The 12,500-nt window shown below is 45.8% G+C and overlaps 24 non-coding genes across 24 annotated transcripts; all 24 read left to right on the top strand.

The window, feature by feature from the left end:
- Positions 1 to 159: 159 nt before the first annotated feature.
- LOC143508281 (U5 spliceosomal RNA) lies at positions 160 to 278 on the top strand. The gene has a single exon (XR_013129288.1). It is a non-coding gene; the product is annotated as a U5 spliceosomal RNA (small nuclear RNA).
- Positions 279 to 430: 152 nt separating this feature from the next.
- Positions 431 to 621, top strand: LOC143508261 (U2 spliceosomal RNA). The gene has a single exon (XR_013129268.1). It is a non-coding gene; the product is annotated as a U2 spliceosomal RNA (small nuclear RNA).
- A 595-nt stretch (positions 622 to 1,216) lies between these two features.
- Positions 1,217 to 1,335, top strand: LOC143508280 (U5 spliceosomal RNA). Its single transcript, XR_013129287.1, has one exon. It is a non-coding gene; the product is annotated as a U5 spliceosomal RNA (small nuclear RNA).
- Positions 1,336 to 1,487: 152 nt separating this feature from the next.
- Positions 1,488 to 1,678, top strand: LOC143508260 (U2 spliceosomal RNA). The gene has a single exon (XR_013129267.1). It is a non-coding gene; the product is annotated as a U2 spliceosomal RNA (small nuclear RNA).
- A 592-nt stretch (positions 1,679 to 2,270) lies between these two features.
- Positions 2,271 to 2,389, top strand: LOC143508279 (U5 spliceosomal RNA). Its single transcript, XR_013129286.1, has one exon. It is a non-coding gene; the product is annotated as a U5 spliceosomal RNA (small nuclear RNA).
- Positions 2,390 to 2,541: 152 nt separating this feature from the next.
- On the top strand, positions 2,542 to 2,732 carry LOC143508259 (U2 spliceosomal RNA). The gene has a single exon (XR_013129266.1). It is a non-coding gene; the product is annotated as a U2 spliceosomal RNA (small nuclear RNA).
- Positions 2,733 to 3,328: 596 nt separating this feature from the next.
- On the top strand, positions 3,329 to 3,447 carry LOC143508278 (U5 spliceosomal RNA). The gene has a single exon (XR_013129285.1). It is a non-coding gene; the product is annotated as a U5 spliceosomal RNA (small nuclear RNA).
- A 152-nt stretch (positions 3,448 to 3,599) lies between these two features.
- Positions 3,600 to 3,790, top strand: LOC143508258 (U2 spliceosomal RNA). The gene has a single exon (XR_013129265.1). It is a non-coding gene; the product is annotated as a U2 spliceosomal RNA (small nuclear RNA).
- A 592-nt stretch (positions 3,791 to 4,382) lies between these two features.
- Positions 4,383 to 4,501, top strand: LOC143508277 (U5 spliceosomal RNA). The gene has a single exon (XR_013129284.1). It is a non-coding gene; the product is annotated as a U5 spliceosomal RNA (small nuclear RNA).
- A 152-nt stretch (positions 4,502 to 4,653) lies between these two features.
- Positions 4,654 to 4,844, top strand: LOC143508257 (U2 spliceosomal RNA). Its single transcript, XR_013129264.1, has one exon. It is a non-coding gene; the product is annotated as a U2 spliceosomal RNA (small nuclear RNA).
- Positions 4,845 to 5,436: 592 nt separating this feature from the next.
- Positions 5,437 to 5,555, top strand: LOC143508275 (U5 spliceosomal RNA). Its single transcript, XR_013129282.1, has one exon. It is a non-coding gene; the product is annotated as a U5 spliceosomal RNA (small nuclear RNA).
- A 152-nt stretch (positions 5,556 to 5,707) lies between these two features.
- LOC143508256 (U2 spliceosomal RNA) lies at positions 5,708 to 5,898 on the top strand. The gene has a single exon (XR_013129263.1). It is a non-coding gene; the product is annotated as a U2 spliceosomal RNA (small nuclear RNA).
- A 594-nt stretch (positions 5,899 to 6,492) lies between these two features.
- On the top strand, positions 6,493 to 6,611 carry LOC143508274 (U5 spliceosomal RNA). The gene has a single exon (XR_013129281.1). It is a non-coding gene; the product is annotated as a U5 spliceosomal RNA (small nuclear RNA).
- A 152-nt stretch (positions 6,612 to 6,763) lies between these two features.
- On the top strand, positions 6,764 to 6,954 carry LOC143508254 (U2 spliceosomal RNA). The gene has a single exon (XR_013129262.1). It is a non-coding gene; the product is annotated as a U2 spliceosomal RNA (small nuclear RNA).
- Positions 6,955 to 7,546: 592 nt separating this feature from the next.
- On the top strand, positions 7,547 to 7,665 carry LOC143508273 (U5 spliceosomal RNA). The gene has a single exon (XR_013129280.1). It is a non-coding gene; the product is annotated as a U5 spliceosomal RNA (small nuclear RNA).
- A 152-nt stretch (positions 7,666 to 7,817) lies between these two features.
- Positions 7,818 to 8,008, top strand: LOC143508289 (U2 spliceosomal RNA). Its single transcript, XR_013129296.1, has one exon. It is a non-coding gene; the product is annotated as a U2 spliceosomal RNA (small nuclear RNA).
- A 594-nt stretch (positions 8,009 to 8,602) lies between these two features.
- LOC143508272 (U5 spliceosomal RNA) lies at positions 8,603 to 8,721 on the top strand. The gene has a single exon (XR_013129279.1). It is a non-coding gene; the product is annotated as a U5 spliceosomal RNA (small nuclear RNA).
- Positions 8,722 to 8,873: 152 nt separating this feature from the next.
- LOC143508287 (U2 spliceosomal RNA) lies at positions 8,874 to 9,064 on the top strand. The gene has a single exon (XR_013129294.1). It is a non-coding gene; the product is annotated as a U2 spliceosomal RNA (small nuclear RNA).
- A 594-nt stretch (positions 9,065 to 9,658) lies between these two features.
- Positions 9,659 to 9,777, top strand: LOC143508271 (U5 spliceosomal RNA). Its single transcript, XR_013129278.1, has one exon. It is a non-coding gene; the product is annotated as a U5 spliceosomal RNA (small nuclear RNA).
- A 152-nt stretch (positions 9,778 to 9,929) lies between these two features.
- LOC143508276 (U2 spliceosomal RNA) lies at positions 9,930 to 10,120 on the top strand. Its single transcript, XR_013129283.1, has one exon. It is a non-coding gene; the product is annotated as a U2 spliceosomal RNA (small nuclear RNA).
- A 594-nt stretch (positions 10,121 to 10,714) lies between these two features.
- LOC143508270 (U5 spliceosomal RNA) lies at positions 10,715 to 10,833 on the top strand. Its single transcript, XR_013129277.1, has one exon. It is a non-coding gene; the product is annotated as a U5 spliceosomal RNA (small nuclear RNA).
- A 153-nt stretch (positions 10,834 to 10,986) lies between these two features.
- On the top strand, positions 10,987 to 11,177 carry LOC143508265 (U2 spliceosomal RNA). Its single transcript, XR_013129272.1, has one exon. It is a non-coding gene; the product is annotated as a U2 spliceosomal RNA (small nuclear RNA).
- Positions 11,178 to 11,769: 592 nt separating this feature from the next.
- Positions 11,770 to 11,888, top strand: LOC143508269 (U5 spliceosomal RNA). Its single transcript, XR_013129276.1, has one exon. It is a non-coding gene; the product is annotated as a U5 spliceosomal RNA (small nuclear RNA).
- A 152-nt stretch (positions 11,889 to 12,040) lies between these two features.
- On the top strand, positions 12,041 to 12,231 carry LOC143508253 (U2 spliceosomal RNA). Its single transcript, XR_013129261.1, has one exon. It is a non-coding gene; the product is annotated as a U2 spliceosomal RNA (small nuclear RNA).
- Positions 12,232 to 12,500: the final 269 nt, after the last annotated feature.

The raw sequence follows: 12,500 nt of genomic DNA, 5'->3' as shown, positions 1-12,500 counted from the left end.
TTTTGAAATTGTTCCTGTTTTCTCTCTCTCTCTCATTGCCTGCCAGCCCTGTTGTTTGCAACAAGCAAGCCACAGCCTCGCAGGCTCCTCCCTTGTTACCGCGAACAAACGAGCTAGGCTCTTTGTTGGCGTGGCGGGACGCCTGAGCGTACACGGCTATAGCTCGGGTTTCTCTTCATTCACGCACAAATCTTTCGCCTTTTACTAAAGATTTCCGTGGAGGGGAACGTCAAAGAGTCAAAGTGATTTTTTGGAGCGCTCTGCCTCCGGGCGGGGCCGCAACAATCCGTACAACGAGAATGTATAAACTTAGGGCGGGGGCTGGGAGTGGCTCGGTGGGTGTCTGGAAGAGGGGGGAAGGGCGGGTATGCCACGGAGGAGGCCTCCCTGCCTGCGAGGCCGGTGCCCGGTCCAGCGCCCATTTCAGGTTATCGCTTCTCGGCCTTTTGGCTAAGATCAAGTGTAGTATCTGTTCTTATCAGTTTAATATCTGATACGTCCTCTATACGAGGACTTCATATTAAATGGATTTTTAGAACAGGGAGGCGAAACAGGGGCTTGCCCCGTTCGCCCCACGCATCGACCTGGTATTGCAGTACCTCCAGGAACGGTGCACCTTCCTAAGCTTGTGTGAAAAAAAGAGTTTGTTGCTGTTTGGTATGATCAGCCTGTTTTATTTTAATGAATGAATGAATGTATTTATTTATTTATTTGGTGTGTGTGTGTGTGTGTGTGTGTGTGTGTGTGTGTGTGTGTGTGTGTGTGTATATATATATATATATATATATATATATATATATATAATATGTATATATATTTATTGATTTGTCTGTCTGTCTGTCCATGTGAGGGAGCAGCCAAAATGAATAAATAAATAAAACAAAGCAGCTCACTCCACTCCTTAAATAGGCAAGAATGAAGGGGTGAGTGGTCTCTGTCTGTCTGCCTGCAATTGTCAGCTGGTCACAAATGCAGTGAGAGCGGAGGCCACTCCCCTTTCGGCTGTTTGCAGTTTTCCCTCCGTTTTTGTTCTTTTTTTTTTTTTTTTTTTTTTTTTTTTTGAAATTGTTCCTGTTTTCTCTCTCTCTCTCATTGCCTGCCAGCCCTGTTGTTTGCAACAAGCAAGCCACAGCCTCGCAGGCTCCTCCCTTGTTACCGCGAACAAACGAGCTAGGCTCTTTGTTGGCGTGGCGGGACGCCTGAGCGTACACGGCTATAGCTCGGGTTTCTCTTCATTCACGCACAAATCTTTCGCCTTTTACTAAAGATTTCCGTGGAGGGGAACGTCAAAGAGTCAAAGTGATTTTTTGGAGCGCTCTGCCTCCGGGCGGGGCCGCAACAATCCGTACAACGAGAATGTATAAACTTAGGGCGGGGGCTGGGAGTGGCTCGGTGGGTGTCTGGAAGAGGGGGGAAGGGCGGGTATGCCACGGAGGAGGCCTCCCTGCCTGCGAGGCCGGTGCCCGGTCCAGCGCCCATTTCAGGTTATCGCTTCTCGGCCTTTTGGCTAAGATCAAGTGTAGTATCTGTTCTTATCAGTTTAATATCTGATACGTCCTCTATACGAGGACTTCATATTAAATGGATTTTTAGAACAGGGAGGCGAAACAGGGGCTTGCCCCGTTCGCCCCACGCATCGACCTGGTATTGCAGTACCTCCAGGAACGGTGCACCTTCCTAAGCTTGTGTGAAAAAAAGAGTTTGTTGCTGTTTGGTATGATCAGCCTGTTTTATTTTAATGAATGAATGAATGTATTTATTTATTTATTTGGTGTGTGTGTGTGTGTGTGTGTGTGTGTGTGTGTGTGTGTGTGTGTGTGTATATATATATATATATATATATATATATATATATATAATATGTATATATATTTATTGATTTGTCTGTCTGTCTGTCCATGTGAGGGAGCAGCCAAAATGAATAAATAAATAAAACAAAGCAGCTCACTCCACTCCTTAAATAGGCAAGAATGAAGGGGTGAGTGGTCTCTGTCTGTCTGCCTGCAATTGTCAGCTGGTCACAAATGCAGTGAGAGCGGAGGCCACTCCCCTTTCGGCTGTTTGCAGTTTTCCCTCCGTTTTTGTTCTTTTTTTTTTTTTTTTTTTTTTTTTTTTGAAATTGTTCCTGTTTTCTCTCTCTCTCTCATTGCCTGCCAGCCCTGTTGTTTGCAACAAGCAAGCCACAGCCTCGCAGGCTCCTCCCTTGTTACCGCGAACAAACGAGCTAGGCTCTTTGTTGGCGTGGCGGGACGCCTGAGCGTACACGGCTATAGCTCGGGTTTCTCTTCATTCACGCACAAATCTTTCGCCTTTTACTAAAGATTTCCGTGGAGGGGAACGTCAAAGAGTCAAAGTGATTTTTTGGAGCGCTCTGCCTCCGGGCGGGGCCGCAACAATCCGTACAACGAGAATGTATAAACTTAGGGCGGGGGCTGGGAGTGGCTCGGTGGGTGTCTGGAAGAGGGGGGAAGGGCGGGTATGCCACGGAGGAGGCCTCCCTGCCTGCGAGGCCGGTGCCCGGTCCAGCGCCCATTTCAGGTTATCGCTTCTCGGCCTTTTGGCTAAGATCAAGTGTAGTATCTGTTCTTATCAGTTTAATATCTGATACGTCCTCTATACGAGGACTTCATATTAAATGGATTTTTAGAACAGGGAGGCGAAACAGGGGCTTGCCCCGTTCGCCCCACGCATCGACCTGGTATTGCAGTACCTCCAGGAACGGTGCACCTTCCTAAGCTTGTGTGAAAAAAAGAGTTTGTTGCTGTTTGGTATGATCAGCCTGTTTTATTTTAATGAATGAATGAATGTATTTATTTATTTATTTGGTGTGTGTGTGTGTGTGTGTGTGTGTGTGTGTGTGTGTGTGTGTGTGTGTGTATATATATATATATATATATATATATATATATATATATAATATGTATATATATTTATTGATTTGTCTGTCTGTCTGTCCATGTGAGGGAGCAGCCAAAATGAATAAATAAATAAAACAAAGCAGCTCACTCCACTCCTTAAATAGGCAAGAATGAAGGGGTGAGTGGTCTCTGTCTGTCTGCCTGCAATTGTCAGCTGGTCACAAATGCAGTGAGAGCGGAGGCCACTCCCCTTTCGGCTGTTTGCAGTTTTCCCTCCGTTTTTGTTCTTTTTTTTTTTTTTTTTTTTTTTTTTTTGAAATTGTTCCTGTTTTCTCTCTCTCTCTCATTGCCTGCCAGCCCTGTTGTTTGCAACAAGCAAGCCACAGCCTCGCAGGCTCCTCCCTTGTTACCGCGAACAAACGAGCTAGGCTCTTTGTTGGCGTGGCGGGACGCCTGAGCGTACACGGCTATAGCTCGGGTTTCTCTTCATTCACGCACAAATCTTTCGCCTTTTACTAAAGATTTCCGTGGAGGGGAACGTCAAAGAGTCAAAGTGATTTTTTGGAGCGCTCTGCCTCCGGGCGGGGCCGCAACAATCCGTACAACGAGAATGTATAAACTTAGGGCGGGGGCTGGGAGTGGCTCGGTGGGTGTCTGGAAGAGGGGGGAAGGGCGGGTATGCCACGGAGGAGGCCTCCCTGCCTGCGAGGCCGGTGCCCGGTCCAGCGCCCATTTCAGGTTATCGCTTCTCGGCCTTTTGGCTAAGATCAAGTGTAGTATCTGTTCTTATCAGTTTAATATCTGATACGTCCTCTATACGAGGACTTCATATTAAATGGATTTTTAGAACAGGGAGGCGAAACAGGGGCTTGCCCCGTTCGCCCCACGCATCGACCTGGTATTGCAGTACCTCCAGGAACGGTGCACCTTCCTAAGCTTGTGTGAAAAAAAGAGTTTGTTGCTGTTTGGTATGATCAGCCTGTTTTATTTTAATGAATGAATGAATGTATTTATTTATTTATTTGGTGTGTGTGTGTGTGTGTGTGTGTGTGTGTGTGTGTGTGTGTGTGTGTGTATATATATATATATATATATATATATATATATATATAATATGTATATATATTTATTGATTTGTCTGTCTGTCTGTCCATGTGAGGGAGCAGCCAAAATGAATAAATAAATAAAACAAAGCAGCTCACTCCACTCCTTAAATAGGCAAGAATGAAGGGGTGAGTGGTCTCTGTCTGTCTGCCTGCAATTGTCAGCTGGTCACAAATGCAGTGAGAGCGGAGGCCACTCCCCTTTCGGCTGTTTGCAGTTTTCCCTCCGTTTTTGTTCTTTTTTTTTTTTTTTTTTTTTTTTTTTTGAAATTGTTCCTGTTTTCTCTCTCTCTCTCATTGCCTGCCAGCCCTGTTGTTTGCAACAAGCAAGCCACAGCCTCGCAGGCTCCTCCCTTGTTACCGCGAACAAACGAGCTAGGCTCTTTGTTGGCGTGGCGGGACGCCTGAGCGTACACGGCTATAGCTCGGGTTTCTCTTCATTCACGCACAAATCTTTCGCCTTTTACTAAAGATTTCCGTGGAGGGGAACGTCAAAGAGTCAAAGTGATTTTTTGGAGCGCTCTGCCTCCGGGCGGGGCCGCAACAATCCGTACAACGAGAATGTATAAACTTAGGGCGGGGGCTGGGAGTGGCTCGGTGGGTGTCTGGAAGAGGGGGGAAGGGCGGGTATGCCACGGAGGAGGCCTCCCTGCCTGCGAGGCCGGTGCCCGGTCCAGCGCCCATTTCAGGTTATCGCTTCTCGGCCTTTTGGCTAAGATCAAGTGTAGTATCTGTTCTTATCAGTTTAATATCTGATACGTCCTCTATACGAGGACTTCATATTAAATGGATTTTTAGAACAGGGAGGCGAAACAGGGGCTTGCCCCGTTCGCCCCACGCATCGACCTGGTATTGCAGTACCTCCAGGAACGGTGCACCTTCCTAAGCTTGTGTGAAAAAAAGAGTTTGTTGCTGTTTGGTATGATCAGCCTGTTTTATTTTAATGAATGAATGAATGTATTTATTTATTTATTTGGTGTGTGTGTGTGTGTGTGTGTGTGTGTGTGTGTGTGTGTGTGTGTGTGTATATATATATATATATATATATATATATATATATATAATATGTATATATATTTATTGATTTGTCTGTCTGTCTGTCCATGTGAGGGAGCAGCCAAAATGAATAAATAAATAAAACAAAGCAGCTCACTCCACTCCTTAAATAGGCAAGAATGAAGGGGTGAGTGGTCTCTGTCTGTCTGCCTGCAATTGTCAGCTGGTCACAAATGCAGTGAGAGCGGAGGCCACTCCCCTTTCGGCTGTTTGCAGTTTTCCCTCCGTTTTTGTTCTTTTTTTTTTTTTTTTTTTTTTTTTTTTGAAATTGTTCCTGTTTTCTCTCTCTCTCTCATTGCCTGCCAGCCCTGTTGTTTGCAACAAGCAAGCCACAGCCTCGCAGGCTCCTCCCTTGTTACCGCGAACAAACGAGCTAGGCTCTTTGTTGGCGTGGCGGGACGCCTGAGCGTACACGGCTATAGCTCGGGTTTCTCTTCATTCACGCACAAATCTTTCGCCTTTTACTAAAGATTTCCGTGGAGGGGAACGTCAAAGAGTCAAAGTGATTTTTTGGAGCGCTCTGCCTCCGGGCGGGGCCGCAACAATCCGTACAACGAGAATGTATAAACTTAGGGCGGGGGCTGGGAGTGGCTCGGTGGGTGTCTGGAAGAGGGGGGAAGGGCGGGTATGCCACGGAGGAGGCCTCCCTGCCTGCGAGGCCGGTGCCCGGTCCAGCGCCCATTTCAGGTTATCGCTTCTCGGCCTTTTGGCTAAGATCAAGTGTAGTATCTGTTCTTATCAGTTTAATATCTGATACGTCCTCTATACGAGGACTTCATATTAAATGGATTTTTAGAACAGGGAGGCGAAACAGGGGCTTGCCCCGTTCGCCCCACGCATCGACCTGGTATTGCAGTACCTCCAGGAACGGTGCACCTTCCTAAGCTTGTGTGAAAAAAAGAGTTTGTTGCTGTTTGGTATGATCAGCCTGTTTTATTTTAATGAATGAATGAATGTATTTATTTATTTATTTGGTGTGTGTGTGTGTGTGTGTGTGTGTGTGTGTGTGTGTGTGTGTGTGTGTGTATATATATATATATATATATATATATATATATATATAATATGTATATATATTTATTGATTTGTCTGTCTGTCTGTCCATGTGAGGGAGCAGCCAAAATGAATAAATAAATAAAACAAAGCAGCTCACTCCACTCCTTAAATAGGCAAGAATGAAGGGGTGAGTGGTCTCTGTCTGTCTGCCTGCAATTGTCAGCTGGTCACAAATGCAGTGAGAGCGGAGGCCACTCCCCTTTCGGCTGTTTGCAGTTTTCCCTCCGTTTTTGTTCTTTTTTTTTTTTTTTTTTTTTTTTTTTTGAAATTGTTCCTGTTTTCTCTCTCTCTCTCATTGCCTGCCAGCCCTGTTGTTTGCAACAAGCAAGCCACAGCCTCGCAGGCTCCTCCCTTGTTACCGCGAACAAACGAGCTAGGCTCTTTGTTGGCGTGGCGGGACGCCTGAGCGTACACGGCTATAGCTCGGGTTTCTCTTCATTCACGCACAAATCTTTCGCCTTTTACTAAAGATTTCCGTGGAGGGGAACGTCAAAGAGTCAAAGTGATTTTTTGGAGCGCTCTGCCTCCGGGCGGGGCCGCAACAATCCGTACAACGAGAATGTATAAACTTAGGGCGGGGGCTGGGAGTGGCTCGGTGGGTGTCTGGAAGAGGGGGGAAGGGCGGGTATGCCACGGAGGAGGCCTCCCTGCCTGCGAGGCCGGTGCCCGGTCCAGCGCCCATTTCAGGTTATCGCTTCTCGGCCTTTTGGCTAAGATCAAGTGTAGTATCTGTTCTTATCAGTTTAATATCTGATACGTCCTCTATACGAGGACTTCATATTAAATGGATTTTTAGAACAGGGAGGCGAAACAGGGGCTTGCCCCGTTCGCCCCACGCATCGACCTGGTATTGCAGTACCTCCAGGAACGGTGCACCTTCCTAAGCTTGTGTGAAAAAAAGAGTTTGTTGCTGTTTGGTATGATCAGCCTGTTTTATTTTAATGAATGAATGAATGTATTTATTTATTTATTTGGTGTGTGTGTGTGTGTGTGTGTGTGTGTGTGTGTGTGTGTGTGTGTGTGTATATATATATATATATATATATATATATATATATATAATATGTATATATATTTATTGATTTGTCTGTCTGTCTGTCCATGTGAGGGAGCAGCCAAAATGAATAAATAAATAAAACAAAGCAGCTCACTCCACTCCTTAAATAGGCAAGAATGAAGGGGTGAGTGGTCTCTGTCTGTCTGCCTGCAATTGTCAGCTGGTCACAAATGCAGTGAGAGCGGAGGCCACTCCCCTTTCGGCTGTTTGCAGTTTTCCCTCCGTTTTTGTTCTTTTTTTTTTTTTTTTTTTTTTTTTTTTGAAATTGTTCCTGTTTTCTCTCTCTCTCTCATTGCCTGCCAGCCCTGTTGTTTGCAACAAGCAAGCCACAGCCTCGCAGGCTCCTCCCTTGTTACCGCGAACAAACGAGCTAGGCTCTTTGTTGGCGTGGCGGGACGCCTGAGCGTACACGGCTATAGCTCGGGTTTCTCTTCATTCACGCACAAATCTTTCGCCTTTTACTAAAGATTTCCGTGGAGGGGAACGTCAAAGAGTCAAAGTGATTTTTTGGAGCGCTCTGCCTCCGGGCGGGGCCGCAACAATCCGTACAACGAGAATGTATAAACTTAGGGCGGGGGCTGGGAGTGGCTCGGTGGGTGTCTGGAAGAGGGGGGAAGGGCGGGTATGCCACGGAGGAGGCCTCCCTGCCTGCGAGGCCGGTGCCCGGTCCAGCGCCCATTTCAGGTTATCGCTTCTCGGCCTTTTGGCTAAGATCAAGTGTAGTATCTGTTCTTATCAGTTTAATATCTGATACGTCCTCTATACGAGGACTTCATATTAAATGGATTTTTAGAACAGGGAGGCGAAACAGGGGCTTGCCCCGTTCGCCCCACGCATCGACCTGGTATTGCAGTACCTCCAGGAACGGTGCACCTTCCTAAGCTTGTGTGAAAAAAAGAGTTTGTTGCTGTTTGGTATGATCAGCCTGTTTTATTTTAATGAATGAATGAATGTATTTATTTATTTATTTGGTGTGTGTGTGTGTGTGTGTGTGTGTGTGTGTGTGTGTGTGTGTGTGTGTGTATATATATATATATATATATATATATATATATATATAATATGTATATATATTTATTGATTTGTCTGTCTGTCTGTCCATGTGAGGGAGCAGCCAAAATGAATAAATAAATAAAACAAAGCAGCTCACTCCACTCCTTAAATAGGCAAGAATGAAGGGGTGAGTGGTCTCTGTCTGTCTGCCTGCAATTGTCAGCTGGTCACAAATGCAGTGAGAGCGGAGGCCACTCCCCTTTCGGCTGTTTGCAGTTTTCCCTCCGTTTTTGTTCTTTTTTTTTTTTTTTTTTTTTTTTTTTTGAAATTGTTCCTGTTTTCTCTCTCTCTCTCATTGCCTGCCAGCCCTGTTGTTTGCAACAAGCAAGCCACAGCCTCGCAGGCTCCTCCCTTGTTACCGCGAACAAACGAGCTAGGCTCTTTGTTGGCGTGGCGGGACGCCTGAGCGTACACGGCTATAGCTCGGGTTTCTCTTCATTCACGCACAAATCTTTCGCCTTTTACTAAAGATTTCCGTGGAGGGGAACGTCAAAGAGTCAAAGTGATTTTTTGGAGCGCTCTGCCTCCGGGCGGGGCCGCAACAATCCGTACAACGAGAATGTATAAACTTAGGGCGGGGGCTGGGAGTGGCTCGGTGGGTGTCTGGAAGAGGGGGGAAGGGCGGGTATGCCACGGAGGAGGCCTCCCTGCCTGCGAGGCCGGTGCCCGGTCCAGCGCCCATTTCAGGTTATCGCTTCTCGGCCTTTTGGCTAAGATCAAGTGTAGTATCTGTTCTTATCAGTTTAATATCTGATACGTCCTCTATACGAGGACTTCATATTAAATGGATTTTTAGAACAGGGAGGCGAAACAGGGGCTTGCCCCGTTCGCCCCACGCATCGACCTGGTATTGCAGTACCTCCAGGAACGGTGCACCTTCCTAAGCTTGTGTGAAAAAAAGAGTTTGTTGCTGTTTGGTATGATCAGCCTGTTTTATTTTAATGAATGAATGAATGTATTTATTTATTTATTTGGTGTGTGTGTGTGTGTGTGTGTGTGTGTGTGTGTGTGTGTGTGTGTGTGTGTATATATATATATATATATATATATATATATATATATAATATGTATATATATTTATTGATTTGTCTGTCTGTCTGTCCATGTGAGGGAGCAGCCAAAATGAATAAATAAATAAAACAAAGCAGCTCACTCCACTCCTTAAATAGGCAAGAATGAAGGGGTGAGTGGTCTCTGTCTGTCTGCCTGCAATTGTCAGCTGGTCACAAATGCAGTGAGAGCGGAGGCCACTCCCCTTTCGGCTGTTTGCAGTTTTCCCTCCGTTTTTGTTCTTTTTTTTTTTTTTTTTTTTTTTTTTTTGAAATTGTTCCTGTTTTCTCTCTCTCTCTCATTGCCTGCCAGCCCTGTTGTTTGCAACAAGCAAGCCACAGCCTCGCAGGCTCCTCCCTTGTTACCGCGAACAAACGAGCTAGGCTCTTTGTTGGCGTGGCGGGACGCCTGAGCGTACACGGCTATAGCTCGGGTTTCTCTTCATTCACGCACAAATCTTTCGCCTTTTACTAAAGATTTCCGTGGAGGGGAACGTCAAAGAGTCAAAGTGATTTTTTGGAGCGCTCTGCCTCCGGGCGGGGCCGCAACAATCCGTACAACGAGAATGTATAAACTTAGGGCGGGGGCTGGGAGTGGCTCGGTGGGTGTCTGGAAGAGGGGGGAAGGGCGGGTATGCCACGGAGGAGGCCTCCCTGCCTGCGAGGCCGGTGCCCGGTCCAGCGCCCATTTCAGGTTATCGCTTCTCGGCCTTTTGGCTAAGATCAAGTGTAGTATCTGTTCTTATCAGTTTAATATCTGATACGTCCTCTATACGAGGACTTCATATTAAATGGATTTTTAGAACAGGGAGGCGAAACAGGGGCTTGCCCCGTTCGCCCCACGCATCGACCTGGTATTGCAGTACCTCCAGGAACGGTGCACCTTCCTAAGCTTGTGTGAAAAAAAGAGTTTGTTGCTGTTTGGTATGATCAGCCTGTTTTATTTTAATGAATGAATGAATGTATTTATTTATTTATTTGGTGTGTGTGTGTGTGTGTGTGTGTGTGTGTGTGTGTGTGTGTGTGTGTGTGTATATATATATATATATATATATATATATATATATATAATATGTATATATATTTATTGATTTGTCTGTCTGTCTGTCCATGTGAGGGAGCAGCCAAAATGAATAAATAAATAAAACAAAGCAGCTCACTCCACTCCTTAAATAGGCAAGAATGAAGGGGTGAGTGGTCTCTGTCTGTCTGCCTGCAATTGTCAGCTGGTCACAAATGCAGTGAGAGCGGAGGCCACTCCCCTTTCGGCTGTTTGCAGTTTTCCCTCCGTTTTTGTTCTTTTTTTTTTTTTTTTTTTTTTTTTTTTGAAATTGTTCCTGTTTTCTCTCTCTCTCTCATTGCCTGCCAGCCCTGTTGTTTGCAACAAGCAAGCCACAGCCTCGCAGGCTCCTCCCTTGTTACCGCGAACAAACGAGCTAGGCTCTTTGTTGGCGTGGCGGGACGCCTGAGCGTACACGGCTATAGCTCGGGTTTCTCTTCATTCACGCACAAATCTTTCGCCTTTTACTAAAGATTTCCGTGGAGGGGAACGTCAAAGAGTCAAAGTGATTTTTTGGAGCGCTCTGCCTCCGGGCGGGGCCGCAACAATCCGTACAACGAGAATGTATAAACTTAGGGCGGGGGCTGGGAGTGGCTCGGTGGGTGTCTGGAAGAGGGGGGAAGGGCGGGTATGCCACGGAGGAGGCCTCCCTGCCTGCGAGGCCGGTGCGCCGGTCCAGCGCCCATTTCAGGTTATCGCTTCTCGGCCTTTTGGCTAAGATCAAGTGTAGTATCTGTTCTTATCAGTTTAATATCTGATACGTCCTCTATACGAGGACTTCATATTAAATGGATTTTTAGAACAGGGAGGCGAAACAGGGGCTTGCCCCGTTCGCCCCACGCATCGACCTGGTATTGCAGTACCTCCAGGAACGGTGCACCTTCCTAAGCTTGTGTGAAAAAAAGAGTTTGTTGCTGTTTGGTATGATCAGCCTGTTTTATTTTAATGAATGAATGAATGTATTTATTTATTTATTTGGTGTGTGTGTGTGTGTGTGTGTGTGTGTGTGTGTGTGTGTGTGTGTGTGTATATATATATATATATATATATATATATATATATATAATATGTATATATATTTATTGATTTGTCTGTCTGTCTGTCCATGTGAGGGAGCAGCCAAAATGAATAAATAAATAAAACAAAGCAGCTCACTCCACTCCTTAAATAGGCAAGAATGAAGGGGTGAGTGGTCTCTGTCTGTCTGCCTGCAATTGTCAGCTGGTCACAAATGCAGTGAGAGCGGAGGCCACTCCCCTTTCGGCTGTTTGCAGTTTTCCCTCCGTTTTTGTTCTTTTTTTTTTTTTTTTTTTTTTTTTTTTGAAATTGTTCCTGTTTTCTCTCTCTCTCTCATTGCCTGCCAGCCCTGTTGTTTGCAACAAGCAAGCCACAGCCTCGCAGGCTCCTCCCTTGTTACCGCGAACAAACGAGCTAGGCTCTTTGTTGGCGTGGCGGGACGCCTGAGCGTACACGGCTATAGCTCGGGTTTCTCTTCATTCACGCACAAATCTTTCGCCTTTTACTAAAGATTTCCGTGGAGGGGAACGTCAAAGAGTCAAAGTGATTTTTTGGAGCGCTCTGCCTCCGGGCGGGGCCGCAACAATCCGTACAACGAGAATGTATAAACTTAGGGCGGGGGCTGGGAGTGGCTCGGTGGGTGTCTGGAAGAGGGGGGAAGGGCGGGTATGCCACGGAGGAGGCCTCCCTGCCTGCGAGGCCGGTGCCCGGTCCAGCGCCCATTTCAGGTTATCGCTTCTCGGCCTTTTGGCTAAGATCAAGTGTAGTATCTGTTCTTATCAGTTTAATATCTGATACGTCCTCTATACGAGGACTTCATATTAAATGGATTTTTAGAACAGGGAGGCGAAACAGGGGCTTGCCCCGTTCGCCCCACGCATCGACCTGGTATTGCAGTACCTCCAGGAACGGTGCACCTTCCTAAGCTTGTGTGAAAAAAAGAGTTTGTTGCTGTTTGGTATGATCAGCCTGTTTTATTTTAATGAATGAATGAATGTATTTATTTATTTATTTGGTGTGTGTGTGTGTGTGTGTGTGTGTGTGTGTGTGTGTGTGTGTGTGTGTATATATATATATATATATATATATATATATATATATAATATGTATATATATTTATTGATTTGTCTGTCTGTCTGTCCATGTGAGGGAGCAGCCAAAATGAATAAATAAATAAAACAAAGCAGCTCA

Source organism: Brachyhypopomus gauderio, unplaced genomic scaffold (assembly GCF_052324685.1).
Source record: "Brachyhypopomus gauderio isolate BG-103 unplaced genomic scaffold, BGAUD_0.2 sc862, whole genome shotgun sequence".
In the NCBI taxonomy this organism is placed as follows: Eukaryota; Metazoa; Chordata; class Actinopteri; order Gymnotiformes; family Hypopomidae; genus Brachyhypopomus; species Brachyhypopomus gauderio.
The sequence above is the reverse complement of the archived record's forward strand: the minus strand, read 5'-3'. Positions and strand labels throughout refer to the sequence as shown.